This window comes from Dendropsophus ebraccatus, unplaced genomic scaffold (assembly GCF_027789765.1).
Source record: "Dendropsophus ebraccatus isolate aDenEbr1 unplaced genomic scaffold, aDenEbr1.pat pat_scaffold_1374_ctg1, whole genome shotgun sequence".
NCBI classification, from domain to species: domain Eukaryota; kingdom Metazoa; phylum Chordata; class Amphibia; order Anura; family Hylidae; genus Dendropsophus; species Dendropsophus ebraccatus.
The window spans coordinates 1,886-18,657 of NW_027208794.1; the positions used below are offsets into that span (position 1 = coordinate 1,886).

Consider the following 16,772-nt stretch of genomic DNA (forward strand, 5'->3'; position numbering starts at 1 on the left):
GGAATGAGTGCGGGACTCGGATTGAACGAAAGCTGAATTTTTGGAGGACGCGTGAGCTGACTTTAGTGGGGAAGGTGCTGGTTGTGAAAGCGGTTATTTTACCTATTGTGTTGTTTTGTGCGAATGTGTTTCCGTTTGCGGTGAGAAACGTGAAAAAGGCGGAGAAAATGTGTTTTACTTTTTTGTGGGGTAGTAGAATGGAGAAATTGAAAAGGGAATATGTGTATAAGTCATGTGTGCATGGGGGATTGGGGTTTCCGAATTTTCAGGTTTTCTTAGGGCTTAGCTATATTAAAATTTTGATTGTGTTGTTGGGGAAAGGGAATAAGGCTGGATGTATGGTACGGTATATGGCTGGATGGATGTTGTATGGGCTAAAATGGATAGAATGGGATGCAAGTGTGCCTGTGGCTTTTAAGTGTCCAGCATGGTATATGAAAGTAGAAAAATTTGTGATTGATTTTGATTTGTTAAGTGTACCTGTGAGTGACTTTAGGGAAAAGAAGAAAGTGATGAGAAGAATAGATGCGGGAGAATTGGTGTGCAATATTGGTGGTTTGAGGACGGATGAGGCTTTGACAGTTTGGAAGAAGATGGGAGTGAAGGGTATGTCAAATAAGCAGCATGATGTGGTATGGATGGCTTTGCATGATATTTTACCGGTGAGACAAGTACAGAAGAGGCGTGAATTGATTAGGTATGAGGTGTGTCCAAGGGATGGTTGTGGGTCAAGTGAGTCAGTGAGGCATATGATGTGGGACTGTGATTATGCATATAATGTATGGAAAGGTGTAGGAGGTTTGTGCAAAGAATTGGCTGGTGTGACTTTTGTAGACTGGCGAGTGGCAATGTTTGGTATGGGTGCTTCTAGTAAGGTTAAGGAGAGAATAATGTGGTTGATTATGGCGTGTGTGATGGAGAGTTTATGGGATGTGCGGAATTTGTGGGTGTTTAGGAGAAAGTTTGTGTCAGTTAATGAATGTTTGAGGTTGATATTGGCTAGGTTGTATGTAATATATCTTTGGGATAGACAGCATGGTGGTGACTTAGATAGTGAGGGAGTATGGAAGTTTAAGAAGTGGAGATTCTTGGTAAAAGTTTAGTATGCGATTATATGTAAATAAGTGTATAGTATATGTAAATAAGTATGTAAATAGGTGTGTATAGGTGGTGTATAATTTTGTAATATTACTGTTTTTTTTTGGTGTTTAAAATGACAATAGGACCATTATGATGAAATGGTTGGAGAAGCGTTTATGCTTGAAACAGTTTATGCTGTTTTTTACGCTTTTAACCATCTGAATGGTTTTAAAAAAAAAAAAAAAAAAAAAAAATCTGTTCTTATCAGTTTAATATCTGATACGTCCCCTATCTGGGGACCATATATTAAATGGATTTTTAGAACAGGGAGATGGAAAAAGAGCTTGCTCTGTCCTCTCCAGGCATTGACCTGGTATTGCAGTGCCTCCAGGTTCAGTGCACCCCCTAATGAGTTTGCAAAAAACAGAGCAAAAGAATGAAGAAGGAAACAAGCCGGCTGCACCTGAAACTACTGTTTTGCAAGAAACATCCCTCGAGTGTGTTGTGCGCAGGTGGACCGACCCCGAAAAATTAGCCCGAGTGTGGCTACGAAAAGTTTGTTTGTCCAAGACTTGCTGGCCTCTGTTGCCATGGCAACCAACTGGCAGAGTTGTTTACAACTTGGCTGCCGGGCCAGTGCTGGTGATGTCATCGCGGGACGTGATGTCATCAAGGCTTTGCTGCTATACACAGCTGCCAGCACAACAAGCAGCTCAGTTGCAGCCGGTCAAGCGACCGAGCAGGTAGGTGGAAAGGTAGGTGCAGTTTATTAAACCGTTTCCTTTGGATTTGATTTCCTGGTGGCCGGCCGATGTATCCTGCTGATGCTGCCTGCCTACGGCTCCAGCTGGGAGAATTCACCCTCCATGTTCTTTGATAGATAGATTAGATACATTAGATAGAATAGATAGGATAGATAGGATAGATTAGATAGATAGATAGATAGATAGATAGATAGATAGATAGATAGATAGATAGATAGATAGGTAGGTAGGTAGGTAGGTAGGTAGGTACTAATAATAAGCTAGCCAGCTAGGCAGCCAGCCACAGAGACAGCCAGCCAGCTACAGAGACAGCCAGCCAAAGAGCTAGCTGCATGTCATGTATGCCAGACAGAGACGGAGACAGAGACAGAGACGTGTATGTCTGCCATCCATCAGGTGGAAGCAGACGCAGTGTGATTGGGGGGTGGAGCTATTCAGATTTGAGAGCAGAAAGGAAGACAGAGGCAGTGCTAGGCAATAGGAGATGCAGTGTGAAAGCACGTCCGGTCCGCCATCTGAGAGGGTGGAGCGCATAATAGGGTATGTATGTCTGGCTTCGCCTTAACAAGAAGGACGTGGTGTCCGAGAAGGGGAGTTTTCGGGAAACCGTTGTGGCCATCGCTTCTCGGCCTTTTGGCTAAGATCAAGTGTAGTATCTACAGGAGATCTGGTCAGAAGGTGCCTGGGGTACCCGACCTGTCGGCCTTGGAGGATTACCTCCTTGTTGCTATTGGCAGGCGGCTTAGTCCCCAGGCAACGGGAAGCGATCACACCTACCTGCATCCGCAGGGGAGGTGCACCGGTTTGGTTAGTGTTTGGAGAAGACCCCGTTTTTGAAGATGGAAGCAACTAATGAAGATGGAACTACAGCGGAGGAGGTCCCAGCTTATGCGAAAATAAGAAATGGGATTCGTTTTACGTTGAGAGACCCCAGGAAGAAGGAATTGGGCCTAGTCTTTCTGGTTGAAGAAGTTTTCTTCAAGTTGCTGGGGCTACAGCGGAGCCAAATCCTGGCTCTTTTGGAATTCCCAAGGCGAGGTGTATACGATTTGGTTCTGAGTTCGGAAGAGGATCATAGCAATCTCCTGGGTAAGATGGAAAGTGTTAAGAGTAGTGCTGTACTTAATGGTATTGATGTCACTTCTCATTTTCCGAGGCGAGAAAGAATGGTAACTATAAGAATGTATAGCCCTTACGTGACGGAGGAGGAGATCTCGGCTTTCTTGGCAGAATATTGTGAGGAAGTAACCGCGAAAGGGAAGGTCCTTAACCAGTTCGGGTTGTGGACTATGAAGTGGAGATTCTTTGCAAAATTTAAAGTATTGGAAAATGAGAAGGTATATGTCCCTCCAGCACGGTTTAAGATCGGCTCTGTCAACGGAGACCTGTTTTTTTCGGGAATGGAGTTGTTTTGTAGGAAATGTAAACAATACGGGCATACAAAGGAAAGTTGTTCAGTTCCCTGGTGTTCAAAATGTCAAAAAGAGGGACATTCAGCTGAATCGTGTGATCAGAAAAAAACCTGTCACCAATGTGGAAGCACAGATCACTTGTATGCGTCCTGTCCCGCTAAAAAGAAGCGGGAGAGGGAGAAAGAGGATGTGCAGGAAGCTGCTGGAGGCGCTGGTTGCGGCCCGCAGGAGGAAGCGGAAGGGCTGGTGATTCAGAGAGGCCCAAGGATCAGAGGGAAGAAAGTAAAATTTCTTTCGGAAGAAGAAAAAAAGGACTATGATACTATTCCAAAAGAGATTTGGGAGGAGATTGAAAATTTAGAGGGGAAACATATCCCTCTGAGTAGATTGCATAAGAAAGTATTGGAGCATATGGAAAAATATGGACCAAGGTTTTTTGAGACTTACAAGATACCAGTAAACGTGGTTAAGAGGATTCGGGAGTCAGGAACCAAATCAGATACAATGTTGCAAATATTGGCTTATTTTGGTATGAAAGCAGGTATGAGACTTTGAAATTTAAGTTTGTTTTTTTCTTGTGTTATTTAGGTTGCTTTATGAAGTGGAGTGGTTTTGTTTTCGTTTTGTATTATGATTTATTAGATATATAGATTAAATTGGATATGACCATGATGATGAGATGGTTGGAGTATTGAGGAAGGTATGAGCAGTTTACTGTTTATATCGTTTTTAACCATTCTGAATGGTTTTAAAAAAAAAAAAAAAAAAAAAAAAAAAAAAAAAAAAAAAAAAAAAATCTGTTCTTATCAGTTTAATATCTGATACGTCCCCTATCTGGGGACCATATATTAAATGGATTTTTAGAACAGGGAGATGGAAAAAGAGCTTGCTCTGTCCTCTCCAGGCATTGACCTGGTATTGCAGTGCCTCCAGGTTCAGTGCACCCCCTAATGAGTTTGCAAAAAACAGAGCAAAAGAATGAAGAAGGAAACAAGCCGGCTGCACCTGAAACTACTGTTTTGCAAGAAACATCCCTCGAGTGTGTTGTGCGCAGGTGGACCGACCCCGAAAAATTAGCCCGAGTGTGGCTACGAAAAGTTTGTTTGTCCAAGACTTGCTGGCCTCTGTTGCCATGGCAACCAACTGGCAGAGTTGTTTACAACTTGGCTGCCGGGCCAGTGCTGGTGATGTCATCGCGGGACGTGATGTCATCAAGGCTTTGCTGCTATACACAGCTGCCAGCACAACAAGCAGCTCAGTTGCAGCCGGTCAAGCGACCGAGCAGGTAGGTGGAAAGGTAGGTGCAGTTTATTAAACCGTTTCCTTTGGATTTGATTTCCTGGTGGCCGGCCGATGTATCCTGCTGATGCTGCCTGCCTACGGCTCCAGCTGGGAGAATTCACCCTCCATGTTCTTTGATAGATAGATTAGATACATTAGATAGAATAGATAGGATAGATAGGATAGATTAGATAGATAGATAGATAGATAGATAGATAGATAGATAGATAGATAGGTAGGTAGGTAGGTAGGTAGGTAGGTACTAATAATAAGCTAGCCAGCTAGGCAGCCAGCCACAGAGACAGCCAGCCAGCTACAGAGACAGCCAGCCAAAGAGCTAGCTGCATGTCATGTATGCCAGACAGAGACGGAGACAGAGACAGAGACGTGTATGTCTGCCATCCATCAGGTGGAAGCAGACGCAGTGTGATTGGGGGGTGGAGCTATTCAGATTTGAGAGCAGAAAGGAAGACAGAGGCAGTGCTAGGCAATAGGAGATGCAGTGTGAAAGCACGTCCGGTCCGCCATCTGAGAGGGTGGAGCGCATAATAGGGTATGTATGTCTGGCTTCGCCTTAACAAGAAGGACGTGGTGTCCGAGAAGGGGAGTTTTCGGGAAACCGTTGTGGCCATCGCTTCTCGGCCTTTTGGCTAAGATCAAGTGTAGTATCTGTTCTTATCAGTTTAATATCTGATACGTCCCCTATCTGGGGACCATATATTAAATGGATTTTTAGAACAGGGAGATGGAAAAAGAGCTTGCTCTGTCCTCTCCAGGCATTGACCTGGTATTGCAGTGCCTCCAGGTTCAGTGCACCCCCTAATGAGTTTGCAAAAAACAGAGCAAAAGAATGAAGAAGGAAACAAGCCGGCTGCACCTGAAACTACTGTTTTGCAAGAAACATCCCTCGAGTGTGTTGTGCGCAGGTGGACCGACCCCGAAAAATTAGCCCGAGTGTGGCTACGAAAAGTTTGTTTGTCCAAGACTTGCTGGCCTCTGTTGCCATGGCAACCAACTGGCAGAGTTGTTTACAACTTGGCTGCCGGGCCAGTGCTGGTGATGTCATCGCGGGACGTGATGTCATCAAGGCTTTGCTGCTATACACAGCTGCCAGCACAACAAGCAGCTCAGTTGCAGCCGGTCAAGCGACCGAGCAGGTAGGTGGAAAGGTAGGTGCAGTTTATTAAACCGTTTCCTTTGGATTTGATTTCCTGGTGGCCGGCCGATGTATCCTGCTGATGCTGCCTGCCTACGGCTCCAGCTGGGAGAATTCACCCTCCATGTTCTTTGATAGATAGATTAGATACATTAGATAGAATAGATAGGATAGATAGGATAGATTAGATAGATAGATAGATAGATAGATAGATAGATAGATAGATAGATAGGTAGGTAGGTAGGTAGGTACTAATAATAAGCTAGCCAGCTAGGCAGCCAGCCACAGAGACAGCCAGCCAGCTACAGAGACAGCCAGCCAAAGAGCTAGCTGCATGTCATGTATGCCAGACAGAGACGGAGACAGAGACAGAGACGTGTATGTCTGCCATCCATCAGGTGGAAGCAGACGCAGTGTGATTGGGGGGTGGAGCTATTCAGATTTGAGAGCAGAAAGGAAGACAGAGGCAGTGCTAGGCAATAGGAGATGCAGTGTGAAAGCACGTCCGGTCCGCCATCTGAGAGGGTGGAGCGCATAATAGGGTATGTATGTCTGGCTTCGCCTTAACAAGAAGGACGTGGTGTCCGAGAAGGGGAGTTTTCGGGAAACCGTTGTGGCCATCGCTTCTCGGCCTTTTGGCTAAGATCAAGTGTAGTATCTTGTCTTACTGAACTGCCTTGACTTGACGGCTCAGGTCCTGGGGTACCCCCTGCACTCGGCCTTTGGGCATCGGCGATTTAATTCGTCTTAAGCTCACTGCAGCTATTGGGTGTAGGGCTATTCCCCAGGAACGAGAGTGAACCTTCCTCTCGGCCTGCTGCTCGATTGTCCTGTGCCCGACGGTTTGACCGGAGAACCACTTCGATCCCGCCTGCCGACGAACGATCGACGAAGACGCCCCGGAACCCCGAGAAGGACGACGCTGAACCCCGAAGAAGCCGGCGACGAGGATTTGCATCTCTCCGCCCCCTTCGACGAGGATCTGCATAGCTCCGCCCACCAGGAAAGAGCTCGACCGGGAGAAGCGATGGCCTCTTCAGCACCAGCACCGGAGATGAAGAAGACCCAGCAGAAGGAAGCGAGGAAGAGCCAGGAGGCCCGGGTCGTGGATGCCTCTTCCTCTGCCGCCCCAGCTCAGCCGACGACCAGCAAGGCTGCGGATCCAGGCGTCCCTACACTGCGGCCCTGGATGCGCACTACGGTGGCCATGCGACTGAAGAAGGTGGATGGTAGAGAGCCGGACATGTCTGAGGATGTGTTCGCTAAGAAGATGGTCCTGGACCAGGGTTTCTCCAAGGCTGAAACCCTCAGCATTTTCTTCTTCACGGGGATCTTCTATGTGACATTTGCCTCCTTCAACACCTGCAGGAGGTACTGGGAGGCGGTAAAGGCAGCGAGGCCCGAATCCCCTTTCTCTCGCTTTGTAAGCAACTGCTTAATCCAAAGGGAGGAGAGGCGGGTGACGGTTTCAATCCTTAACCCGTACATCCCAGGCAAGGACATCGCCACATTCCTTGCAAGGTACTGCACAGTGGTCAAGGAACCCTCCAAGATCCTGAGCAGCCTTGGATTCTGGACTGGCAAGTGGTCGGTGGTCGTGAGGCTCAACAGGGATGAGTCATCGGACGACGGTTTCCAGCACCTGCCTCAGGCTTTCTCTTTGGGTGACGCTCCAGGCTTCATCTATTACCCGGATATGCCGCAGATCTGCAGGAGATGCAGCAAGAAGGGTCATCAGGCGAAGGACTGCAGCGAAGATTCCTGTAGAGTCTGCCGAGTGCCGGGGCATGGGACCAAGGACTGTCCGAAGGCAAAAACCTGCAACCTCTGCGGCCATGCGGACCACAGCTACAGGGCCTGCCCCCAGAGGGAAAAGAGAACGTGGGCATCCGTGGTTGCCAAAGCTCCGACCGGCCAGCAGCCGGCCGTAGCCCAAGCAGCGCAGAAGCCCAAGGAGAAGGAGAAGAAGAAGAAGGAGGGTAAGAGGACGACGGCCCCTAACCCTCCCCCCACCCCCCGCCCTCCCTACCCCTTCCCCCTCCCCTCCTTCCCCCCCTCCCCCCTCTCCCTCCCCGCCCACCCCCACTGAGGAATCCCTCCCCTATCCCATTGCCTCAGTGGGTCCCCTGTCCCCCGCCCCTACCCCCACCCTCCCACCCCACTCCCCCAACCCAGCAGCACTAACCTTTCCTCCCGCTGCTGTGGTTCTCTCCTTGGAGGATTTTCCCCCTCTTGTCCCCACAGTGGTTCCCGACAGGAAGAGGAAAGTGAGGGACAGCCCATCGGCTGAGACCTCCAAGAAAAAGATCATCGAGGTCTGCGAAGATGACCTCCCGGAGGAAAGCGACATGGATCAGGTGGTGGAGAATCTGGTCGACGAACCGGAGGCTTTCGACTTCGAGGACGTCCCAGAGAATGCACACCTGAAAGAGGCGCTGGAGGAGTGCATACGGGAATGGGTCGGGCCGGCGGGCCCCGAAGAAGAGGATCCGCCCGACCGGAGTGGTATCGTATGAGTCTGTGACTAACCCTTTTCTTTTCTCCCCATGGCTAATCTTTCCATCTTTAGCTTAAATGTGCGGAGTATGAGAGATAGGTCTAGATTCCAGACAGTTCTTTCGTTTTTAAATGCTCAGTTGTGCGATGTGTATATGTTGCAGGAATGTGCTCTGTCCTCTTCTAGGTCCTACAACCATCTGGCCAGGCAGTGGTCCCACGGTCCCTCCTACTGGTCCGGCGGGGGCGACTGTAAGTCCGCAGGGGTCGCCATCCTGATCAGGGGAGGCAACTTTACACTTGATTCTGTTCAGGAGCTTGTCTGTGGCAGATTGCTAATTGCAGACGGCTCTTGGGCGGGGGAGCCCGTAAGGCTCATCAATGTGTATGCCTCTCCTGAGAAGGGTGCGCGTCTGGAACTATTCCAGGCCCTGCGGGCCCAGCTCGCAACCTCCAGGGCTGTAGTGTTGGGTGGGGACTTCAACTGCCCCATTGAAGCGGACGGACGCAGTTCTGGGACATCTGTCAAGTTGGATGTCACATCCAAACTGCTCATCGAGATGGTGACTGAAGCATCCTTGCAGGACGTTGTTGGGTCCATCGGGAACGGCTCTGTTAATTATACATGGAGCCGCCCCGATGGCTCGCTCCGTTCTCGGATTGACTTTGTGTTTGCCTCTCGAGCAGTCAGGCAGACTAGGCACTCTATGGTTCCCTGCTTCTTCTCTGACCACAGGGCCATTCTGTTTCAAGGGGTTCTGGGCCATGGTTTCCCATCTGGCCCAGGCTCTTGGAAGCTGAATTGTGCTCTGCTGGCTCAGGAGGAGGTTCTGGAGGAGCTTAGAGAGGCCTACATCGTATGGCGCAACGATAAATGTATGTTTGAGCGTGTTAGTGATTGGTGGGAATTTGTTAAGGTTCAATTTCGCAGTTTCTTTCAGGCCAAGAGTCGTCAACAGGCGTGCGGAAGAAAGAGGGACTTCAGGAGGCTGCAGCGCGAGCTGCGGTCACTGCAAGACCTTCTCCGGTGCGGCTGGGACGTGAAGGAGGAGCTGGAGGAGACCAAAAAGAGCTTGCAAAGGCACTTTGAGGAGGAATCCAAGCGAATCGTCTTCCGTTCCAAGGTGGAGAACCTGGAGAAGGGTGAGAAATGTAACTCGTTCTTTTTCAGGAAACTCCACGCCGGCCACACGCCCCTGACTGAGCTGCGGGATGAGACCGGAAGTTTGCGGAAGGGCAAAGAGGACGTGATGGGGGTTGTCACTAGCTTCTACCGCAGCCTCTACGCCCCGAAGACCACCGACTCCGAAGTGGCCGACGAGTTCCTGTCAGGTATCACTAACGTTGTTGATCCCGCAGGTGCGTCGGCCATGGACGCCCCCTTGACGGTGGGGGAGCTGCTCTCTGCCGCTAAATCCTTTAGGCCTGGCAGGACCCCGGGCAGTGATGGTCTCCCAGCGGAGCTCTATGTAGCGCTGGGGGATCTCATTTGCCCGGACCTGTTGGAGCTGTACGAGGAGATGGTGGTGGAGGGCAGAATGCCTCCGTCGTTGAGGGAGGGTATGATCACGATCCTGTATAAGCGGAAGGGGGAGAGATGTGACTTGAAAAATTGGCGTCCCATCTCTCTCTTGAACGTGGACTACAAGATCCTCGCCAAGGTGCTGGCCAACCGGCTGAAGAAGGTCATCGGTCAGGTCGTCCATCTGGACCAGACCTGTGGCATTCCCGGCCGCAGGATCGCAGACAGCCTCGCCCTAGTGAGGGACACGGTCCATTACATCCAAAGCCGCCGTGCACACGCGGCCCTGGTCAGCCTTGATCAGGAGAAGGCTTTCGACCGGGTCTCTCACGAGTTCATGGGCAGGGCACTGCGTAGGTTAGGACTTGGTGATATGTTTTGTCGTTTTGTTAACGTGATGTATTTTGATATTTTCAGCAGGGTACTGGTGAACGGCTGGAAGACTGACCCCTTTCCGGTTCTTTCTGGGGTCAGACAAGGCTGCCCTCTCTCACCTCTCCTTTTTGTTTGTGTTATAGAATCCTTCGCGGAGGCTATACGGCAGAACGGAGAGATCAGAGGGATCACCGTACCCGGACCCGATCGACACGAGGTCAAGTGCTCGCTGTACATGGACGACGTGACCGTCTTCTGCGCTGACCAGCGTTCGGTGACCGCACTCGTCCAGACCTGCGAGAAGTTCGGAAAGGCTTCAGGGGCAAAGGTCAACTGCGGGAAGTCGGAGGCTATGCTCTTCGGGGAGTGGCACCTGGCTTCCTCCGCCCCCTTCCCGTTTACCATCAAACCGGACTTCATCAAGATCCTTGGAGTCTGGTTCGGAAAGGAAGGCGCGGCCCTCAAGTCCTGGGAAGAGCGATTGGCTAAGGTCAATACGAAGATCGGGCTGTGGAGCCTCAGACACCTCACCATTGAGGGCAAAGCATTGGTCCTGAGGAACGAAGTTCTGCCTGTGCTCCAGTACACCGCACAGGCCTGGCCCCCCCATGTCACCGTCTGCAGGGCCATCACCAGGACCGTGTTTAGTTTCATCTGGGGCTCCAAAATGGACAGAGTGAAGCGCTCCGTGATGTACAAGGAACCCCGCAAGGGCGGAAAAGGTGTTCCGGATATCCCTACCTTGCTGCGGGCAGCCTTCGTATGTGACTGTGTGCGGAGGACTCTGCAACAGAAAGAATGGCTCTGCGGGCAGGTCCATGTCTCGCCTGTTCCTCCTCCCCCTCTGGAGGGGTCTGAGCTGGGACAAGTGGGACAGCTCCATCCCTTACAACTGGCACACTCCCTGGTTCTACGGGGGCGTCGTCAAGTTTGTGAGGGAACACCAACTGGAGGGACTCAAGCCCGACTTGTGGAAGCCAAAAACTGTCCACAAGCTCATCAGAGCACAGGACTCTATGGAGCTCGTTCCAGGGCTCACTGCGGCCACCGCAGAGACTGTATGGACAAATGTGGCTTCGGCGAAGCTGACCAACGGGCACAAGGACTTGTCTTGGATGGCCATTCAGGGGGGACTGCCCTTTGAGGTCATTCATGCATGCCCGCAACCTGTGCAAAACGCGGTACTGCCCCCGGTGCCCCTTCGTGGAGGAAACATCTTTGCACCTCTTTTGGCAGTGTCCGTTTGCTCAGGGCCTGTTGGACGCCCTGGAACTTGAACTCAGTGACTGTGTGCCCAGGAACAGGCTAACGCACTGCGCGGTGCTGTACGGCCTGTTCCCTGGGAATTTCGGCGATGAGGCAACCCGGGAGGCCTGGCGCCTTATGAACTGTTTTAAGGACGCTATATGGCTTGCCAGGAACCGCCTCATTCTGAAGAAGGAGAGGATGTCCTTTCTGGACTGCCGCAGGCTGGTCCACAGCCTGCTCAGAGACTATTCCATCATGGACAGATCGGACCAGGAAGAAGAGGATTGATACCCCTCTCCTTCCCCCTCTCCCCTTGTGTTGTGTTGTCTTTCAATAAAGCTTCGGGCCTGTGATTTCCCCTCCCTACCCCCCTCTTTCCCACCCCCCCTTACCCCATCACTTGTCTGTATTGCTTTATTGTTTGTTGTTTTAGGATTGTTAAGGTATGCGGGAATGTTAGTGTAGCGGGTGGTATGATGTATAGCGTAGGGAGCCTGTGCTGTATGTTGTACCATGGTGCTGAGTATGTAGTGTCTTATTTATTGAACTGTGCTGCGTCACAGTTTATGTATGCCTGACGACGACTGATTGTAATAAAGATATTTTCAATCAAAAAAAATCTGTTCTTATCAGTTTAATATCTGATACGTCCCCTATCTGGGGACCATATATTAAATGGATTTTTAGAACAGGGAGATGGAAAAAGAGCTTGCTCTGTCCTCTCCAGGCATTGACCTGGTATTGCAGTGCCTCCAGGTTCAGTGCACCCCCTAATGAGTTTGCAAAAAACAGAGCAAAAGAATGAAGAAGGAAACAAGCCGGCTGCACCTGAAACTACTGTTTTGCAAGAAACATCCCTCGAGTGTGTTGTGCGCAGGTGGACCGACCCCGAAAAATTAGCCCGAGTGTGGCTACGAAAAGTTTGTTTGTCCAAGACTTGCTGGCCTCTGTTGCCATGGCAACCAACTGGCAGAGTTGTTTACAACTTGGCTGCCGGGCCAGTGCTGGTGATGTCATCGCGGGACGTGATGTCATCAAGGCTTTGCTGCTATACACAGCTGCCAGCACAACAAGCAGCTCAGTTGCAGCCGGTCAAGCGACCGAGCAGGTAGGTGGAAAGGTAGGTGCAGTTTATTAAACCGTTTCCTTTGGATTTGATTTCCTGGTGGCCGGCCGATGTATCCTGCTGATGCTGCCTGCCTACGGCTCCAGCTGGGAGAATTCACCCTCCATGTTCTTTGATAGATAGATTAGATACATTAGATAGAATAGATAGGATAGATAGGATAGATTAGATAGATAGATAGATAGATAGATAGATAGATAGATAGATAGATAGATAGGTAGGTAGGTAGGTAGGTACTAATAATAAGCTAGCCAGCTAGGCAGCCAGCCACAGAGACAGCCAGCCAGCTACAGAGACAGCCAGCCAAAGAGCTAGCTGCATGTCATGTATGCCAGACAGAGACGGAGACAGAGACAGAGACGTGTATGTCTGCCATCCATCAGGTGGAAGCAGACGCAGTGTGATTGGGGGGTGGAGCTATTCAGATTTGAGAGCAGAAAGGAAGACAGAGGCAGTGCTAGGCAATAGGAGATGCAGTGTGAAAGCACGTCCGGTCCGCCATCTGAGAGGGTGGAGCGCATAATAGGGTATGTATGTCTGGCTTCGCCTTAACAAGAAGGACGTGGTGTCCGAGAAGGGGAGTTTTCGGGAAACCGTTGTGGCCATCGCTTCTCGGCCTTTTGGCTAAGATCAAGTGTAGTATCTGTTCTTATCAGTTTAATATCTGATACGTCCCCTATCTGGGGACCATATATTAAATGGATTTTTAGAACAGGGAGATGGAAAAAGAGCTTGCTCTGTCCTCTCCAGGCATTGACCTGGTATTGCAGTGCCTCCAGGTTCAGTGCACCCCCTAATGAGTTTGCAAAAAACAGAGCAAAAGAATGAAGAAGGAAACAAGCCGGCTGCACCTGAAACTACTGTTTTGCAAGAAACATCCCTCGAGTGTGTTGTGCGCAGGTGGACCGACCCCGAAAAATTAGCCCGAGTGTGGCTACGAAAAGTTTGTTTGTCCAAGACTTGCTGGCCTCTGTTGCCATGGCAACCAACTGGCAGAGTTGTTTACAACTTGGCTGCCGGGCCAGTGCTGGTGATGTCATCGCGGGACGTGATGTCATCAAGGCTTTGCTGCTATACACAGCTGCCAGCACAACAAGCAGCTCAGTTGCAGCCGGTCAAGCGACCGAGCAGGTAGGTGGAAAGGTAGGTGCAGTTTATTAAACCGTTTCCTTTGGATTTGATTTCCTGGTGGCCGGCCGATGTATCCTGCTGATGCTGCCTGCCTACGGCTCCAGCTGGGAGAATTCACCCTCCATGTTCTTTGATAGATAGATTAGATACATTAGATAGAATAGATAGGATAGATAGGATAGATTAGATAGATAGATAGATAGATAGATAGATAGATAGATAGATAGGTAGGTAGGTAGGTAGGTAGGTACTAATAATAAGCTAGCCAGCTAGGCAGCCAGCCACAGAGACAGCCAGCCAGCTACAGAGACAGCCAGCCAAAGAGCTAGCTGCATGTCATGTATGCCAGACAGAGACGGAGACAGAGACAGAGACGTGTATGTCTGCCATCCATCAGGTGGAAGCAGACGCAGTGTGATTGGGGGGTGGAGCTATTCAGATTTGAGAGCAGAAAGGAAGACAGAGGCAGTGCTAGGCAATAGGAGATGCAGTGTGAAAGCACGTCCGGTCCGCCATCTGAGAGGGTGGAGCGCATAATAGGGTATGTATGTCTGGCTTCGCCTTAACAAGAAGGACGTGGTGTCCGAGAAGGGGAGTTTTCGGGAAACCGTTGTGGCCATCGCTTCTCGGCCTTTTGGCTAAGATCAAGTGTAGTATCTGTTCTTATCAGTTTAATATCTGATACGTCCCCTATCTGGGGACCATATATTAAATGGATTTTTAGAACAGGGAGATGGAAAAAGAGCTTGCTCTGTCCTCTCCAGGCATTGACCTGGTATTGCAGTGCCTCCAGGTTCAGTGCACCCCCTAATGAGTTTGCAAAAAACAGAGCAAAAGAATGAAGAAGGAAACAAGCCGGCTGCACCTGAAACTACTGTTTTGCAAGAAACATCCCTCGAGTGTGTTGTGCGCAGGTGGACCGACCCCGAAAAATTAGCCCGAGTGTGGCTACGAAAAGTTTGTTTGTCCAAGACTTGCTGGCCTCTGTTGCCATGGCAACCAACTGGCAGAGTTGTTTACAACTTGGCTGCCGGGCCAGTGCTGGTGATGTCATCGCGGGACGTGATGTCATCAAGGCTTTGCTGCTATACACAGCTGCCAGCACAACAAGCAGCTCAGTTGCAGCCGGTCAAGCGACCGAGCAGGTAGGTGGAAAGGTAGGTGCAGTTTATTAAACCGTTTCCTTTGGATTTGATTTCCTGGTGGCCGGCCGATGTATCCTGCTGATGCTGCCTGCCTACGGCTCCAGCTGGGAGAATTCACCCTCCATGTTCTTTGATAGATAGATTAGATACATTAGATAGAATAGATAGGATAGATAGGATAGATTAGATAGATAGATAGATAGATAGATAGATAGATAGATAGATAGATAGATAGGTAGGTAGGTAGGTAGGTAGGTAGGTACTAATAATAAGCTAGCCAGCTAGGCAGCCAGCCACAGAGACAGCCAGCCAGCTACAGAGACAGCCAGCCAAAGAGCTAGCTGCATGTCATGTATGCCAGACAGAGACGGAGACAGAGACAGAGACGTGTATGTCTGCCATCCATCAGGTGGAAGCAGACGCAGTGTGATTGGGGGGTGGAGCTATTCAGATTTGAGAGCAGAAAGGAAGACAGAGGCAGTGCTAGGCAATAGGAGATGCAGTGTGAAAGCACGTCCGGTCCGCCATCTGAGAGGGTGGAGCGCATAATAGGGTATGTATGTCTGGCTTCGCCTTAACAAGAAGGACGTGGTGTCCGAGAAGGGGAGTTTTCGGGAAACCGTTGTGGCCATCGCTTCTCGGCCTTTTGGCTAAGATCAAGTGTAGTATCTTGTCTTACTGAACTGCCTTGACTTGACGGCTCAGGTCCTGGGGTACCCCCTGCACTCGGCCTTTGGGCATCGGCGATTTAATTCGTCTTAAGCTCACTGCAGCTATTGGGTGTAGGGCTATTCCCCAGGAACGAGAGTGAACCTTCCTCTCGGCCTGCTGCTCGATTGTCCTGTGCCCGACGGTTTGACCGGAGAACCACTTCGATCCCGCCTGCCGACGAACGATCGACGAAGACGCCCCGGAACCCCGAGAAGGACGACGCTGAACCCCGAAGAAGCCGGCGACGAGGATTTGCATCTCTCCGCCCCCTTCGACGAGGATCTGCATAGCTCCGCCCACCAGGAAAGAGCTCGACCAGGGAGAAGCGATGGCCTCTTCAGCACCAGCACCGGAGATGAAGAAGACCCAGCAGAAGGAAGCGAGGAAGAGCCAGGAGGCCCGGGTCGTGGATGCCTCTTCCTCTGCCGCCCCAGCTCAGCCGACGACCAGCAAGGCTGCGGATCCAGGCGTCCCTACACTGCGGCCCTGGATGCGCACTACGGTGGCCATGCGACTGAAGAAGGTGGATGGTAGAGAGCCGGACATGTCTGAGGATGTGTTCGCCTAAGAAGATGGTCCTGGACCAGGGTTTCTCCAAGGCTGAAACCCTCAGCATTTTCTTCTTCACTGGGATCTTCTATGTGACATTTGCCTCCTTCAACACCTGCAGGAGGTACTGGGAGGCGGTAAAGGCAGCGAGGCCCGAATCCCCTTTCTCTCGCTTTGTAAGCAACTGCTTAATCCAAAGGGAGGAGAGGCGGGTGACGGTTTCAATCCTTAACCCGTACATCCCAGGCAAGGACATCGCCACATTCCTCGCAAGGTACTGCACAGTGGTCAAGGAACCCTCCAAGATCCTGAGCAGCCTTGGATTCTGGACTGGCAAGTGGTCGGTGGTCGTGAGGCTCAACAGGGATGAGTCATCGGACGACGGTTTCCAGCACCTGCCTCAGGCTTTCTCTTTGGGTGACGCTCCAGGCTTCATCTATTACCCGGATATGCCGCAGATCTGCAGGAGATGCAGCAAGAAGGGTCATCAGGCGAAGGACTGCAGCGAAGATTCCTGTAGAGTCTGCCGAGTGCCGGGGCATGGGACCAAGGACTGTCCGAAGGCAAAAACCTGCAACCTCTGCGGCCATGCGGACCACAGCTACAGGGCCTGCCCCCAGAGGGAAAAGAGAACGTGGGCATCCGTGGTTGCCAAAGCTCCGACCGGCCAGCAGCCGGCCGTAGCCCAAGCAGCGCAGAAGCCCAAGGAGAAGGAGAAGAAGAAGAAGGAGGGTAAGAGGACGACGGCCCCTAACCCTCCCCCCACCCCCGCCCTC

The 16,772-nt window shown here is 50.8% G+C and overlaps 3 non-coding genes and 6 pseudogenes across 3 annotated transcripts; all 9 read left to right on the top strand.

Moving 5' to 3' along the window:
* Positions 1-1,283: 1,283 nt before the first annotated feature.
* On the top strand, positions 1,284-1,487 carry LOC138775137 (U2 spliceosomal RNA; annotated as a pseudogene).
* A 974-nt stretch (positions 1,488-2,461) lies between these two features.
* Positions 2,462-2,600, top strand: LOC138775143 (U2 spliceosomal RNA; annotated as a pseudogene).
* Positions 2,601-3,978: 1,378 nt separating this feature from the next.
* On the top strand, positions 3,979-4,205 carry LOC138775138 (U2 spliceosomal RNA; annotated as a pseudogene).
* A 962-nt stretch (positions 4,206-5,167) lies between these two features.
* On the top strand, positions 5,168-5,358 carry LOC138775117 (U2 spliceosomal RNA). The gene has a single exon (XR_011360496.1). It is a non-coding gene; the product is annotated as a U2 spliceosomal RNA (small nuclear RNA).
* A 954-nt stretch (positions 5,359-6,312) lies between these two features.
* LOC138775141 (U2 spliceosomal RNA) lies at positions 6,313-6,455 on the top strand (annotated as a pseudogene).
* Positions 6,456-11,933: 5,478 nt separating this feature from the next.
* On the top strand, positions 11,934-12,106 carry LOC138775135 (U2 spliceosomal RNA; annotated as a pseudogene).
* Positions 12,107-13,064: 958 nt separating this feature from the next.
* LOC138775129 (U2 spliceosomal RNA) lies at positions 13,065-13,255 on the top strand. The gene has a single exon (XR_011360507.1). It is a non-coding gene; the product is annotated as a U2 spliceosomal RNA (small nuclear RNA).
* Positions 13,256-14,209: 954 nt separating this feature from the next.
* Positions 14,210-14,400, top strand: LOC138775140 (U2 spliceosomal RNA). The gene has a single exon (XR_011360512.1). It is a non-coding gene; the product is annotated as a U2 spliceosomal RNA (small nuclear RNA).
* A 966-nt stretch (positions 14,401-15,366) lies between these two features.
* Positions 15,367-15,509, top strand: LOC138775142 (U2 spliceosomal RNA; annotated as a pseudogene).
* The last annotated feature ends 1,263 nt before the right edge of the window (positions 15,510-16,772 follow it).